At 40.8% G+C, this 17,507-nt stretch overlaps 1 long non-coding RNA gene across 1 annotated transcript in view; it reads right to left on the bottom strand.

Annotated features, from left to right (window-relative positions):
* The window catches only part of LOC135263723 (uncharacterized), a 51,272-nt gene extending 36,212 nt beyond the window's left edge, over positions 1–15,060 (bottom strand). The window contains exon 1 of the long non-coding RNA XR_010332529.1: positions 14,884–15,060. This is a non-coding gene — a long non-coding RNA (uncharacterized LOC135263723). The remainder of the gene's footprint in view (positions 1–14,883) is intronic.
* Between the last annotated feature and the right edge of the window lie 2,447 nt (positions 15,061–17,507).

Raw genomic sequence — 17,507 nt, 5'->3', positions numbered from 1 at the left:
ATACATACAAGAGTTAATTATTACACAGTTAGGTACTGTACAACATTGTGTGGTAATATTTTTGCATAATTTTTATCTGATATCAATGTTTCATCTTACACCTTCATAATGGGCTCATTTATATGCTTTGCAATGGACAAAAAACATTATATTCCTTTTTGGAGAGATTTTGGACATGTTTCTGGACCCCTAGCTATTTTAGACCACTGAACTGACAGAAAGTTTGTAATTACCACTTGAAAATTAAGCAACAGTGCCTTTCTTGAGTAAAAACAGTTGATTTGTTGTGAAATACATGAATATGTTGTGATTTACAACAATGCATAATTTAGACATTTGGGGTGGATTTGGAGATGCTGGGTACACTGCTTAGTTTTTGCTTCATAGATCTTTAGTAGTTCTACATATCCAACCTTAGATTTTATGAACTTGTGGTCAAGAAGTTTTTGATCCAGGACATGTACACTTTAACCTGCTGTATATATGCAATCTCCCAGTATTTCATTGCGAACTAAAAAAAGAGGAAATTCGTTTTAGATTTTTTGCCTAGAGTATTGTATTTGTGGCACTTTATTTTTTCCAAAATTATGAATATAAAGTAGGGCCGGTTTTAGCCTGCTGGATTAGGGTGGGCTGGTAGAAATAATAGGTGGGCAACTTGGGCGCAGTTTCGTCACTAGGATTGATGTCACCCAGTGCGCTCGAAGGGGGGATGGGGGTGGGGGGGGTGCTGTTGGATGCTGTCCGGTGGGAGGGGTGGGGGGGGGGGTGGTTGTTGTTGGCAGGCGTGGGCGCGTGTTATGTTTGCTGATAGACCTATCTGACATCGTTTTCTGGAGCGAAACAGAAGCGGATAGGACTGTGTCATTGATTTACTGTCTCTGTCTCTATCTACTGAACACAGATAAAATGTTATATTGATATTACTGCTCAAAATATTTCGGTTATATACGTTATTTTTTAAATTGAGTATCTTTAAATAGGTCAGTGGTATTATATAATGTGGATATATCTATAAGCTAATGCTGGTCACTCACCAAGACACCTGCCCACTTCTCGTACAATCGTACAATACCGGCCGGTTAGACCAAGGGGTAACAACTCACCTCTATTAGTGAAGCCTTTTACCCCAGTGGCTACTGCGTGAACTGCAACATCTGGTTGCAAAAAGAACTTGAAACCCCCCCTACTCAATGTTAAGTCAATGGGGAAAGCCTGAAAAGTGGCCTATATTCTCTGAGGAAATATGAAGTCAATAAATTTTTTACACACGAAATTATGGTTTAACTAGTTACTCCCATCCCTTGTAATATCTCCCCTGGGTCTGATTTTTTAAAATAATTCTGACAAAATTCCCAAATCTGGGTTAATTTCAGTGCATGCAATGTGGCTTGTCCTACTACCGTATTACCATATAAGGATTTCCCCATCCTCACAGCCAGGCAGAGTGCTTCAGCGGCAGTTGTGAGGCTGTGTCATTTTATTCTGATTAGCTACATACGATTTCACCATTTTAAGTCCAAGGTCCAAAAATGTTGTGTGCTGCATTCAACTGTACTAACCGCTATTCTAAGGATTCTTCTCTCCAGTTCTTTCGGTTAATACATTTGAGACTTTTCAGATAAACAAGGTTCTATGTCAAAATGCAATTTCTGACCATTTTGGGGTTTCAGTTGATTCTCATAAAGTCTCGTCTGTTATAATTTGTATATGTTGTTGGTGAAATCAGATTTGTAAGCAGTTTTGAAGCTTCTTTAAGAAGACAAGCTAGGGGGATTTACTTAGCTAGGGGGAGCAAGCTTACTGTCTTGCTATCGATCTATCTGTCTATCTAGCTAACTTGCTAGCTAGTTATCTCGTGATATATCTTACATTACATTACATTCATTTGGCAGACGCTTTTATCCAAAGCGACGTACAAAAAGTGCATTTTCATGATCGTAGACAACTGCTGAACACGGGTTCAGTAAGGTACAATTACTTATTTTGTACGGCTATTTCTAGCCGAGAACAATGAACACTATCCTGGTCTAACATCTGCAAAGCCAAACTAGGCAGAAGAATAAGCTACAGTATTAGGACAAATACAATTTACCAAGAAGTGCAGGGATGGGGCAACATGTAACAAGTGACAGGGAAAAAGGTTTTTTTTTTTTTTTTTTTTTTTTCAATATAGCGTGGTGGAGGTTATTCTAGGTATAGTCTGAAGAGATGAGTCTTCAGGCCATGGCGGAAGATGGATAGTGAGGGGGAGGTTCGGAGAGGGATGGGGAGTTCGTTCCACCACTGGGGAGCTAGGGTGGAGAAGCTCTGTGATCCCTTTGGGCGGGTGGGAGGGGTTACAAGACGCCCTGCTGCCGCAGAGCGGAGTGGTCGAGCAGGCACATAGAATTGAGTCATGTCCTGCAAGTAGATGGGGGCTGTCCCGTTGGCAGCAGTGTAGGCAAGGGTCAGGGTTTTGAATCGGATCCTGGCAGCGACCGGTAGCCAGTGAAGTGATCGCAGCAGAGGAGTGACGTGGGAGAATTTGGGGAGGTTGTAGATGAGTCGGGCAGCGGCATTCTGAATCATCTGTAGTGGCTGTATGGCACAAGCTGGCAGGTTTGCAAGGAGGGAGTTGCAGTAATCAAGGCGAGAGGTCACTGTAGCCTGGACGAGCAGCTGGGTGGAGTGCGTCGTCAGGTATGGTCGAATCCTCCTGATGTTGTATAGGAGGAATCTGCAGGACCGTGATGTTGCCTTGATGTGCTCCTTGAGGTCCAGTTGGTCATCCAGGACCACCCCCAAGCTCTTGGCAGAGTGAGAGGCAGTCACTGTGGTGCCATCAACCGTGATTGAGAGTTCACGAAGCAAGGAGGTCTTGTACGGGAAGAAGAGCAGCTCAGTTTTGTTGAGGTTGAGCTTCAGATGGTGGCTGGCCATCCAGGTGGAGATGTCAGCCAGGCAGGAAGAGATCTTATCATTGACCTGTGTGGCCGAGGGGGGGAAAGAAAAGAAGAGTTGTGTGTCATCTGCATAACAATGATAGGAAAAGCCATGTGAATTAATGACTGAACCAAGAGATCTGGTGTATAAGGAGAACAGCAGAGGACCCAGTACAGATCCCTGCGGCACTCCCGTAACAAGTGGATGAGAAGCAGAGGCAGACCCCTTCCAGGTGACCTGGTAGGTCCTATCTGCAAGATAGGAAGCGAACCAAGACAGGGCAGTCCCGGCAATTCCCATCCCAGCCAAGGTGGAGAGGAGTATTTTATGGTTGACCGTGTCAAAAGCTGCAGACAGGTCAAGAAGGATTAGGACAGAGGAAAGGCGTGAGGCTCTTGCAGTGGCAAGTGCCTCCGTCACAGCTAGGAGTGCAGTCTCTGTTGAGTGCCCGGATCGGAAGCCAGACTGGTGAGGGTCTAGCAGGTTGTTCTGATGGAGAAAAGAGGTTAATTGTTTAAGAACTGCTCGTTCAAGGGTTTTGGACAGAAAGGGTAGAAGGGATACGGGTCGATAATTGGTTACATCGGAGGGGTCTAAGGTGGGTTTTTTGAGTAGTGGGGTAACACGAGCCATCTAAAAAACAGAGGGGACATGACCAGAGGAGAGAGAGGAATTAACAATGGAAGACAGATAGGGAAGGAGCTCGCTGGAGATGGATTGGAGAACTTTAGATGGGATGGGGTCAAGTGGACAAGTGGTTGCGCGATGAGAGGTGATGAGTTGTATCTGTCTAGCTATCTAGAGTTCTGTTATCTACCTGTCTATACAACTAGCTAGCTGCTAGCTAGCTAGTGATCTATTTTATCTATTTTTTTATGTAAATATCTTAACACTAAACGTATCTTGCACAATTAATTTTTTTGAAATGTTATGACAGTACGATTCTGTGGTTGCAAGGCCACGCTTGTTGTCCAGACATGGGCGTGTCTAATTAAGGTAGTCAGGGTGGATTTTCCTGTAATCGTGGACTCCACTCTTTTGCTCCCCTGCGCTTGTGTTGGTTGCAACGGGCAATGGCTGCACCCTAGTTTGGGCTTCATGCGCCAGTGAGCACTAACCATAGCAAATAACTGGGTGACGTCATGAAGCACTTCGTCTATTTTTATACGGTCTATGGGTTAGACACAGCAACAATCAAAGTCTCCTCCATCCTGGTTCACCAAGAAAACAACAGCCAATTACAGCCAATTGGGGTCAACCACACATACTTCTTTGCTATTGACTGAGGTTGCGAATTCGCCGGTCAAAGTTCACCAAAGTTGAACTCCACACGAAGCAAAGATGCGAATTTGCTTAGCCACTGAAAGCGAATGTTTTATTCGCCCCTTCGCTCGCGTAGAATGGAAGTGAACGGGAGACGAATATTCACCAATGTTAATTTTGCGCACGTGTGACCACGCCCTAATGCAACGCTAATTTCTCCATATAAGGACGGCCCTGTTGCAGGCTCAGAGCATGACTGAGAGATAGAGAAGTGAAGAGAAAAGGTGAACCATGGCCCCTAATGGTTAAAAAAAAAAAAATTTTTACTAAGGGTGCAGTCACACATGCGCGAAATTGACATTGGCGAATATTCACCTCCCGTTCACTTCCATTCTATGCAAGCGAAGGTGAGAATAAAACATTCTCTTCTGGTGGCGAAGCAAATTATAGAAGTGATTGTTTCAGAAGTTGAATCCAGAAAAGGCGTTCTTTTTCGTAGCGTTTCCACTGGAGTGACTGGTGCGAGGAAAAATGAGGCTTGGGCTGCAATAACTGAGGCAGTGAATGCCATGTCTGCTGAGGGACGCAGTTTGGCTGAAGTAAAAAACAAATCAGCTCATCTTGAATGTTTTTTTCCAGAATATTCAAAACAGCATATGCACACTTTACCGACCATACGAACAAATTACAACTGTGGTAAACTCTGCTTCTTACTTCAGATGAACACAGCTTTCCGTGAATAAATAGCCTAAACACAAATGATTCAGGTAATCCTCAGTCTGTAAATGCCAAATTAAATTTTAGCTGAGTAGAACAGATTTTGGAGTTACTTCAGCGGTTCTTCATGTTATCATTCAGCCCGCTAAGATTTTGAAGACTCGCCTCTACTTTAGACAGACAAGAATAACTTCCATTTTTCTGGAATCCTTCACTCGGTTGCGCAAGAGGGGCACTGCTGCATTTTCCACGTATTCTACAGTTTCCCCTGTGATGTATCACCCCTTATCAGGCGAGCTGTTTGTATTGCTTGGGAAAGGTCCCACGTCTGATTTGCAGTGGTGTAGGGTCTGTCTGTGCGGGGTCCAGAAATCGATGAAGAGCATGCTGCAAGAGTTCCCAGTCCCGTGCATTCTCTCATTATACTGGTGTCTGAATGCAGTGACAGGTGTAGAAGGGAGCCAAACTGGGACCCAGAAAAGGCTGGCATTTGAACGAGCCGGCACGCTGGGACTCATCCTGATACTTCAAAGGACCCGAGAGCCTTGTGGTAAAACAATAAGTTACTCGGACTTCCTCTGGATGAGCAGGCCATTTGGCTCTCTGGACTGTTACCCTCTGGACAAGACTGAGATAAGGGGAACTGGACTGGTTGTTTATGGTTGTGTGAGCAAGCCGTTGGCTCTCTGGAATGTTGCCATCTGGACACAACTAAGATAAGGGGAACTAGTCTCTTTGTCTGTGGTTGTGGGTGTGTGTGTTTTGGGGTCATAAAGGGTGAAAAGATCATTAGGCCTCTGGCAAAATGGTGGGGCAACTGCTCTTAACAGTACCACGGTGCCCTTATGTGGGCCCCTCTGCCATTACACTTTTTATTTATTTTCTGGATCTGGACTCTAAACCATCTGTTTGTCATATTCAAAAACCCCGTAAAACCTAACAAACCATGCACATGTTTTCATTATATTACTGTATTATGCCTTATGTAGTAATAACATGAACCATTTTACATGCAATCCAACAAAAGGGTATTTTCATGACAACTGCACCATAATATTACATCCACTTGACATGTTTGGTATGGACGTATTCAGAGAAATTCAGGCAATTGAATGAAATATGTTTCATACCAAATAGAATTTGAAAAAACATAGTTTTAGAAACTCAGGGAAAAACTATCACAATGGAATGTCCTCTCTGGTAATCATCTCCTTTTCCCAATTTCCCCACTAATTGTTTTAACAGCAGCCTCCAAATGGTGGGGGCCGAAATCTGGGAAGATCGTAAACGACTTCCCACATTGCACATACTCTGTGCTCTGTGTGTAGATAGACAAGGAAGATCGTAATCGACTTCCCGCATTGCACATACTCTGTGCTCTGTGTGTAGCTAGACAAGGAAGATCGTAACCGACTTCCCACACTGCACTGTGTTCTTTGCGTAGCTGAACAGGGAAGATCGCAATCGACCTCCCACACTGCGCAGACTCTGTGTTTTCGTGTGTAGCTAAACAGGCTGGGTAAGAACTTTTTACTCTGTATTTATGTTTTTAAACCTTATAATTGATTGTGAATTTGAAGCTAATGACCTACCTACCTCTAATCCATTTTATCTTCTTTTCAGCCGAAATTCCGATTAAATACTCAGGGGGACAATTATGACTAGGATCTACTGATCAGGGGTCTAGTACAGCGAACGTCTTTAGTGAGGTCTTCAAGTTAGATAGGCGACCACGATCTGCCCGCTAACTTGGATTGGTGGTATTGGTTCTGGTGTTTTGGCTTAAGAGGACCCATGGGCGTTATACGCCGGTTCTTGCCAAATTCGCCTTAAGGAGCCCGATAGATACACACTGTCCTGGGCTCATAACTATCTATGCACTATCCATGCAAGGAAGGCATGTATTATGGTGGTCAGCCTCCTACCCTCTGGGTTCTTCACCGAACTAAGATTTAACAATAGTGCTAAACCCGGGAGCATATATTGAGGAATGATGGCACAAGATAGAGTCGAGTGTAACCACTCCCAAGTTCCACGTATAGTTAAACCCAAATTTTAAAATTATAATTCAATATGGAGTCAGATTATCACAAGGGTAAAACCTAGTAACTGTTACGCTTACTTGCTGTGGTCATGGATATATTTGATGTGTTGTTCCGCGCATTTGTGAATATTCTGATGCTCCCATTGGAATATTGACAGTCCGGCGACAGATCAGATATATCTCTGATGACAGCATAGCCCCGTTTGCGAACGGAGAGTAACCAGAATCCGACTGGTCCGTTTCAGGCCAGTCTTAAGCGGGATATGAAGCAGCGCCTTCATATCTGACCCGCGGCGACAGAACCAGTGCATTCTTAAGTATAATTGTGCCCTGTTCTTACGAACAGAGGGAAAATAACTAACATCTCCAGTTTTGAATCACACCAGCCAAGGGAAAACACGCGGTGCCTTCCCCTCCAGCTACAAACCCTCATTGGTCTAGCTGTGAGGTGGTTACACAGGGGAAATTTCGGCTAGGGTGCTGTTCTTCAGCACCAGGAAGGAGAGTGCAGTAATTCAATGGAGTGTCCGATAATTTGGTTATTGCACAATTTTGGGAATACTTGCATTCTACAAAGCTCAATACTGGAATGCCGGTGTAAAGCTAGAGAGTGTTAATGCTTTTTTTGGAGGGGGGAGGGGGGAGATTAAGGAGAACCATTTTTCTGGCTATGAGTGGGAGCAAGACAAATTTTTACTATTAAATATGATGTAAATATTATTATTCTTATATAGTTAATTATTATTATTGCAAGTAATACTTATGATAAGATTATTAATTCATTTTCTTATTAACAACATTAGTAGGTATTATTAGTAAATATTATTTACAATTTCAAATATTGAATATTTACCCATTTATACTATTTGTCTAAGATGAATTTACAATTTCTAAATAATTTTTGAAGACTTGGGGCCTTCATGATTTTTGCGTACGCGTGGTCTGAGGCAGCTCTAAATTTGTTCGCACAATAAGAACAAATTCAAGTAAGAACATATTGATGAATCCCACAATTGTGTCTAAAACGTGCATACGCAGGGTTTATGCACAGATTTGTGCGTACGCAACGTTAGTGAATGTGGCCCATTGTGCCTGTCATCCCTCTAGTGGGGGTGCAGTGGACAGAATGAATCAGACAATTAAGACCAAATTGACTAAGGTTATGGCAGAAAAGAAATTGGACCGGGTAACCGCGCTTAACATTGTACTCATGAGCATGGGGGTAAAAACATACCAAGCCACGGGACTGTCCCCTCATGAGGTGCTTACTGGCAGATGAATGCGCATGCCTAATGCTTTACTCCCACAAGCAGGACTCACATTGATGAATTTAGATGATGTAATGATTGATTATTGTAAACAACTGAATCAAATTTCTAAGTCTATTTGACAGAAGTAAAGGGACTGGGCTCCTACACACCATACAGCCAGGTGATTGGGTAGTGATAAAGGACCTCAGATGTAAGCATTGGCACCAGCTGAGGTGGCAAGGGATGTTTCAAGTCCTCCTGGTCTCCAACACTACAAGTTGCCAAACGGAACACATGGGTCCACTCCTCTCATTGTCAGAAAATCGCCGCCCCAGTTGAATCATGAAGCTGCTCATCAAACTCCTGGGAGCCGTAGCGCTCCTGAGTCTTCTCATCACGGTCCAGCGGTGGGATCAAAATAATAACCACTCCAGGTGAGAACAGCATAATACTTATTTGTCACTCTGTAATGAATATGGGGAGGTTTTAAATGAATCAACTTGCTGGGTCTGCTCACATGTCCCGCATTCTTCACATAGCAGTCTCCCAATGACTGCTATTCCGTTCAACATGGATGAACATTTTGGGTGATTCATCGTTGACAATGCATCGATTGGACGTAGAGTTCGGATCACGGATTTGGGAAAGTGCTCCAGTGTATAAACAAACATGGGCATGAAACAGCATCATTTGGTGGATGATATCAGCCATCCTATAATCACTCCTCTAACCCCCCGCATTTTACACTGACAAATGCTGTGACAAAACAAAATTGTAACATTTGGCACACACAATTGTGTGAGGGGAGTCACACACAATTTATTAGTAACCGTTCATGTAACTATACAATGGATTGGGAAGGAAGTGTGAATATAACTAATAGCTCAGGACCGGGACAATCCGCCAGGCAGAAAACCTCTGGCCTGGCCAGAAGGGCTGTTTGGTTCCGGGGAAGCTTCTTTTTTTAAACGAATTATTCCCGCATTAATCGCGATTTTAGCAGTACTAATTTTGCTAATGTGTTGTTCTACTAGTTTTAAGACTGTAATACTAAAATGGTGAGCGCAACCACTATGCAAATGTATTCTGTTTTACCACTAAAAGATTATGCAAGGAAAAAGTAATGCATTGTAAAGAGGTGATGGTCTCAAGTTCAGTAGTACAATGGCTACTACTTACAAGGAGAGAAAGACTACATTATGGAAGGTCATTTCTGTTAATAGTTTTGTTAGATTCGATTTTATAACCAAAACAAATTAATTCATCACAGATTTTTTTTCTTACAATATTAACTCAGCAAATCCCCATATAGTATGGGATGCTTTTAAGTGTACCTTTAGAGGTCATGCAATTAAATTTTCTTCGCAAAAAAAAAAAAAAATTTTAAACAGAGAAAATAAATTGATGGAAGAAATTGATGTATTAAACGGGATTGTAGATGGGTTAGAACATATTGTTAGAACTAATGAGATGCTCGATAAATTGGATGAAAAACAAAAAGAAGTGGAGTGCCTCTACCAAGAAAGAACTAATAATAATTACTTTAAGAAAAAGGCAAAATTGATGGGAAAAGGTGAGAGAGCTACAGCTTTCTTTCTAAAACTTCAACATAGGAATACTTTTTAAAAAATCTAAATTAATTATTAATAATAATGTACCAGTGATAACACCTAAAGATATATTAGGGGAAGAAAATAATACTTCACAGAAATATATTATATTCCTTTAACACTCCCCCAACAGATGAAAAATGTAACTTATTCTTTCCTGACAATTACTCTAATAAAATTTCACAATCACAAAGAATTTCTTGTGAAGGGATTATCTCTGAGGTTGATCTATTCAAGGCAATTAATTCGCCAGATGGAATTCCAATTGAACTATATCAGACCTTCTATGAGACTCTGAAAGGTCCACTGCTTACATGTTTTAATTATTCATATGAAAAAGGTGCCTTATCAGATACACAACAAGAAGGTGTAATCTCCATTTTATTAAAACAGGACCCTAATGGTCAATATAAAGACCCTGTACACCTAAAAAATTGGAGACCATTAGACTGAATTTTATATACAAATGTCTCAACTTGTTTTTAACTTTGGTGAATCCTTAATAAACTGGGTCAAAGTATTATATAATAATCCTGTCTGTAAAATAATTAACAATGGTTACTTTTCTGAAGGTATAAAACTGTGGTGTGAAACAAGGATGTCCACTGGCCCCATACTTATTTATAATGGCCATAGAAATAGTGGCCATAAAAATTAGGGGAAATAATAAGATTGATGGTTTAGAAATTAATGGGTTAACATCAAAATTTTCTATGTATGCAGATGATACAAATGTCCCAATATCTCCTCAGTTAGCATCTCTTCAAGCTCTTACAGAAGATTTGGATAACTTCGCTATTTACTCTGGTTTAAAGCCAAATTATGAAAAATGCAACTTACTTAGAATCGGCTCCCTAAAAGGTACAAATTTTGTACTACCATGTAGTCTTCCAATAAAATGGACTGATGGCCCAGTGGACATCCTTGGTATTCATATTCCAAGAGATATGAAAGAACTAGTAACTGAAAATTTCAACTCTAAAATTGGTAAAATAGATAAAATATTACAGCCATGGAAAGGCGTACACCTCTCTCTTTATGGAACAATTGCCCTGATAAACTCACTAATTGTATCTCAATTCATGTATCTATTTATGTCTCTCCCATAACCCTCTAATTCATTTTTGAATTTTAAATTCATTTGAAATAACAAACCAGAAAAAGTGAAGCGGAAGTACATGTATAATAAACATGAAGATGGTGGTTTAAAGCTCCTAAATCTTAAAGCAATGGACCTTTCCTTAAAAGGAAAGGTCTTTGATTCAAAAATTATATCTGAACCCTGACTAGTTCTTGTATAGATTATTATGTACTTTCCATCCAAATTTTAAAAACAAGCTTTTTCCATTTTTACAGTTAAATCCCCTGCACTTTCCTTTAATTACAGAGGAAATACTGCCTAATGCATCAACTTTTCTAAAAGAAGCTATGCAATCATGGTTACATTTTCAATTTTACCCACCAGAACACGTTGATGGAATTTTACAGCAGGTAATTTGGCTGAATTCAAGTGTTTTGGTAGAGGGGAGGCCTTTCGTGTGGCTGCCAATGGTTAATAGAGGTATAGTTTTCTTTACATATATTTTAGATGTAGATGGAGGAATCATGTCCTACAATAAATTTTGCATGGTTTATGTAAATATGTGTCCCCTGCAAAATTTTAATCAGTTGATCGCTGCCATTCCCGGTAAATGGAAGAAAATTGTTAAAAAGGGATCTGGCTCGATTCTTGTCTGTAGACCACACATTAGAAATTTTAGGTGGATCCAAAAAAAATTACAGTATTAATAAAAAATTATATGATTTTAACATGGCTTCTAGCGATTTAACGGCTCTTCCATATATCTTTCACAAGAGCTGCGAAGATTATATGGATACACCTATCCCATGGAAGCGTATTTTTAATTTAATATATAAAACAACACTATATACATTTACAAGATTTTTTCAGTACAAATTACTATATACATTTCTACCTATTAGAAAAATGTTAAAGATATGGGGACTGGAGCACTCTGATCTATGTAGATTCTGCAAAGAGGAGGTTGAATCATCGGTGCATTTGTTTTGATACTGTCCTGTCATAGCATTCTTTTGGATGGAGATACAGCACTGACTGTCCTATATTCAGGACATTTGGACATTTACAATATAATTTTGGGCGATTTGGATGACAAATGTCCTAATAATAAAAACATAATTATATTACTTGCCAAAAGATTTATAATTCAAGCATCAAACATAGAGGATTTGAGATTGCACAGATTTAAGAACAGGGTCAAACATCATTGTACGATGGAGGGAATGATTGCCATGAATGCTGGCAAACTTGCACAGCATACGGCCAGGTGGGAAAAAATTGTAACACAGGAGGGTTGGTCTTAGTTGTTTATGTTTTGAATTTCTTTACTTTTTATGTTTATTTGTGGCTCTAAAACAAGTGAGGGAATATGAATATATGTAAGTGTGCAAATTTGTTTAATGTATATATATTTTATGTAAACTCTGTAAAGTTTTTGGTCCTCCTAGGGTGGGGGAAAAAAAAAAGTTTTGTTAGAAACAAAAGGGTGAAGTGTGATAGAACAAGCTTGCTTACTGTGTTTAACTATTTTTATGGTTTTATAACAAGACTATGTATGTTACTAAATGTGCAAAATGGAGAGGTACTGGGAAGGAATGAACCTTCAAGGAGGAAGGAATGTGGATGAGCTAAGATAGATAGATAACGATTTGTGCGTACCACCAAGTTTAAACAGCAATAATTTTTGGTACCAAGGGGAGACAAGAGGCTGGACACAGGGGTCTGAGAAGGTCACAAATATGTAAACATGACTTGAAGGATACTTGGTAAATAGATAGGAATTCATAGTTAAAAGTACCTTTGCTATAAGCATATAATCAGGTGGTATATGTATGACCATTACTTGCAAAATGTCATATCCTAATCAGTAGCCTATGTATTTCTATTTAATACTGCATGTATTATGTATGATGTCAAATGAAGATAAGCTGTATAAAACAAGATGGTATGCAAGGGAGAATAAAAACACCCTCCCCCGCCTTAAGGTGCCAGGAACCTAGATGTTTCGTCAGGGTTTCTGGGATGAAGCAAAAAGGTTCTCAGGAAAACAGAAACGGTTTCTCCTATTTGGCCAAATATAAAGTTGCATTGCTGAATAAATTTGTGACCTGACTAAATAATTTGCTCCATTGCAGGTAAAATCCACGACATTAGATCTATGGAAAAGACATCAGTAAATAGGGTCAGAAATTGTGGTTGAAAGCGGACATTCAAAGACCGCGATGCTTGTCAATTTTTGCGATATGTAAGGACAAACAAAAGCAACTCTTCCTCAGGTGACTAAGAATGTCAATTCAGGATGTGATCAGAATGTGTTAGCAAGAACAGTCTGTCAACAACTACATTAAGAGGGATATTATAGTATTATTGCAAGGACAAATGAGAGTTCAGTGGTGCAAAAACCATTGGCACTGGTCTACAGAGATGTGGAAAAAAGTGATATGGTCAGATGAGTCGTCCTTCACTATATTCTGGACAAGTGGGCAAGTGCATGTGTGGCGTACACCAAGAGAATGGTACAGGCCTGAATGCTAGACCCCTACAGTGAGGGCGTCCAGTGGTTCAGTTATGCTGTGGGGGGTGTTTTCCTGCCATGGTTTTGGTCCACTTGACTCCTTAGAGGGAAGGGTCACTGCAAATAAATGCAAAGTTATTCTGAGTGATCACCTTTATCCTATGATGAAACATTTCTATCCTGATGGGAGTGGTCCTTCCTGGATGACAATGCCCCCATCCACAGGGCACAATGGGTCACTGAATTGTTTGATGAGTATGAAAATGATGTGAATCATATGCTATGGCCTTTGCAGTCACCATATCGCAACCCATTTGAACACCTATGGGAGATTTTGGATCAACGTTTTAGGCAGCGCTCTCCACCACCATCATCAAAACACCAAATGAGGCAATATCTTTTGGAAGAATGAATTTCCACCGGTAGAGTTTCAGAGACTTGTAGAATTTCAGCTGTTGAAGTGAATTGAAGCTCTTCTGGTGGCTCATGGTAGCCAAACACCTTACTAAGACACTTTATGTTGGTTTATCCTTTAATTTGTCACCCATCTGTTACTTTTCAATTGAATACCATGCTTTCATAAGTCTCAGAACTGGGACATTTTGAAGACAATGAACAATCAGAAATGTGGCCTATATGGGGCACAAAACATTCCTGTGTCGGACAGTGGTGCCTGCATGAATCTGCTTCACTCTGCCCATTAGAATTTGGGATGGGGAATTTGGCAGGTCACCTAAATATTTTATAATACTCTACTTATATTGTGTAGACACGTGAGCACGGACGCACACATGCACACACACCCCTTCCCAATACTCTCAAATAGTTTCCTCTCTGATCTAAAAGGACACGAAACATGACAGTATGGTGCTAGTTGGCTTTAACCAACAGTGCTCGAAATGGGGGGAGGGATGTGGGGCATATTCCCTTTTCTACTATAGTTCCAACTGGAGAGTGCCAGCTGGCTATTGTTAACTTAAATCTTATCAAGTTAACTTATCTAGTGTGAGTAAATCACCCACAGGGAAACTAGCAAGCAAATTAACTAGGTTCTACAGCTTACAGCAGGCTTACATAACAGGAGAAATACAAGGTTAAACAGTAGTCAAAATCATCCAAAAACTATAATTTCAGCAACTTTAGTAACTAGCTGACTTGCTCTAATAATCTCAGGGCACAGTCTCACACGTGTAAGGATTTAGCTATGGTCACAGGGAGAAACACAAGATTATTTAGATATGGTTTTGCAAAACACACAATATCCACATTACAGGTTAATGGTGGGGGGGGGGCTAGGGTGGCTGACTATCAAAAGTGAGTGTCTGGTTTAGATGTGATTTCTTTAGGAGTGCTTCAACCTGTAACTCTCACCTGCGTTATAAAAAACAGGTGTACGCTACCGAACGTAACACAAAGCTGGCTCAGTATTGAACACAACCCGAAAGAAGACCCAGTTAAGCACAAAGTGATACACTCACCAGCCACTTCATTAGGTGACAGGAGTGGCACCCGGTGTGGTCTTCTGCTTCTGTAGCCCATCTGCTTCAAGGTTTGACGTGGTGTGCGTTCAGAGATGCTCTTCTGCATACCTCGGTTATTTGAGTTACTGTTGCCTTTCTATTAGCTCGAACCAGTCTGGTCATTCTCCTCTGACCTCTGCCATCAACAAGGCATTTTTGCCCAGAGAACTGTAAACCCTCTGTAAACCCTAGAGATGGTTGTGCGTGAAAATCCCAGTAGATCAGCAGTTTCTGAAATACTCAAACCAGCCCACCTGGCACCAACAACCATGCCAAGTTCAAAGTCACCTTTCTTCCCCATTCTGATGCTTGGTTTGAACTTCAGCAGATTGTCTTGACCATGTCTACGTGCCAAAATCCATTGAGTTGCTGCCACGTGATTGGCTGATTAGATATTTGCGTTAACGGGTGCAGTTTGCAGTTGAACAGGTGTACCTAATGAAGTGGCCGGTGAGTGTATATAGAATGCAAGAAAGCATTTACAGTTGAGGCCAAAAGTTTACATACACCAAGACTAAAGATATTCAAACTCAGTTTTTCACAACTCCGCACATTTCATGTTACCATACATTTATTTTGGCAAGTCAGTTAGGGCATCTACTTTGTTCACATCAGAGGTAATTTTAAAACAATCGATTAGAGACAGATTTATTTCAGCTTTAATTCACTATATCCGAATTCCAGTGGGTCAAAGGTTTACATACACCAAGTTGACTGTCTCTTTAAACAGTCAGGAAGATTCCAGACATTGATGTAATGGCTTTTTTTTTAGAAGCTTCTGATTGGCCAATTGTCATAATTAGCAGTTAATTGGGAGTTAATTGGCACCTTTGGATGTATTAAGGGCCTACCTTTAGAGCCACTGCCATTTTGGCATTGATACCATGGGGGAAAAAAAGAAACTCAGCCATCTGTTTGGCCATAATGATCAGTGCTATGTATGGAGGACAAAGGGTGAGGCTTTTAATCTGAAGAATACCATCCCAACTGTGAAGCATGGGGGTGGCAGCACATGTGGGGGTTTTGCTGAAAAAGGGACTGGTGCACTTCAGAAAATAGATGGCCTCATGAGGAAGGAGGATTAATTAGAAATACTGAAGCAACACCTCAAGACATTAGCTAGAAAGTTAAAACTTGGTCGCAACTGGTCTCTTCCAGCAGGACAATGATCCTAAGCATATCTCCAAAGTTGTAACAAAACAGCTTACAGACACCAAAGTGAAAGTATTGGAGTGGTATATGTATATGCACTTTTGTACGTCGCTTTGGATGAAAGCGTCTGCTAAATAAATGTAATTTAAATGTAATTAAAGCCGCAATCGGCGTTGGGAGGGGTCCAAGCATTGGCACAATTGCACCCCCTATGGAGCAATGTTTAAATGGTTTTGTCCTCATGATCATATACCTTCACCCAACATATCTACTGCATCGCCATGGATGTCTCCTAGCCGCTAGGCGTAAAGGCCTTTACTATGTCATAACACTAAAGGCTGTTTTATACTTCTGCATAGTACATGTAAAAATGGGTCTGTGTAGGGGTTGTGCGCAATGTGTGGCATGTGCGACGGTTGCAGACCACGGCCACGTTGAAGACGCATACCTCTTCAAGAAATTAAAAATGCATAGTTAGTAACCAGTGCCCGCATACACCGTAAAGAAGATGATTGGTTGACTGCTGACATAAGGTCACTGGAAACGTTAAATATGCGACTAAAAGCGCTTTTGTCAGGTGAATGTCTTTGTTGCAACAAGTTACATCTAGCTGAGCATTTTTGTGGTCATTGGTGCAGTATTTAATAGGTTTGGAAATATGAATGAAGGTGTTGTCTATTGAACTATAACGGTCAGTAACAAAATCTGATTACGTTGCCTGCGCAACCTGTGCTATATGCCGCACATGTATAAATGATCTGGCCCTTCGCGAGTGCCGCACACAACGGAAATGCAGACTACACAAAAGTATAAAACAGCATTTAGATGGTCCAGCGTGTATGTAGAGCTGCAGGGCTTCCGCGCCGCAACTAAAACAGGCGTCAGACACATATTCCAATCCATTGCTCATCTTACCAGAGAATGCACATTCCACTCAGTCTCAAAAGGGACATCTTTTATTTCGTTATTCAGTAAGCAGTGTTTTCACTGCTATATTGGCATATTTTAGGGCTAATGTCAGGTTTATCTTGTTGCTACGGAATAATACATTACATTACATTACATTACAGGCATTTGGCAGACGCTCTTATCCAGAGCGACGTACAACAAAGTGTATAACCATAACCAGGAACAAGTGTGTCGAAAACCCTAGATAGAAATACCGTTCCAATGGCAGGGAACAACCGCTAGTTCAACTTGGACCCTGTAGGTTGAACTGGTTAACACTAACACAAACAAGAACAGCAACAATGCAGTCTATGCAAAAATACAAGCAATAGTTAAGACGAGTGCATTAACTAAGTCGCCTACGAAACAGCTACCTAGTTACAACCCTAAGCTTACAGTCAATTTAGAGAGTAAATTGAGAATACGATTTCTCTCATCATAATGACAGATTTAAAGACTAAACGAACTCTCCCGATATTGTC

The sequence above is a fragment of the Anguilla rostrata genome, chromosome 9 (genome assembly GCF_018555375.3).
Source record: "Anguilla rostrata isolate EN2019 chromosome 9, ASM1855537v3, whole genome shotgun sequence".
In the NCBI taxonomy this organism is placed as follows: Eukaryota; Metazoa; Chordata; class Actinopteri; order Anguilliformes; family Anguillidae; genus Anguilla; species Anguilla rostrata.
The sequence above is the reverse complement of the archived record's forward strand: the minus strand, read 5'-3'. Positions and strand labels throughout refer to the sequence as shown.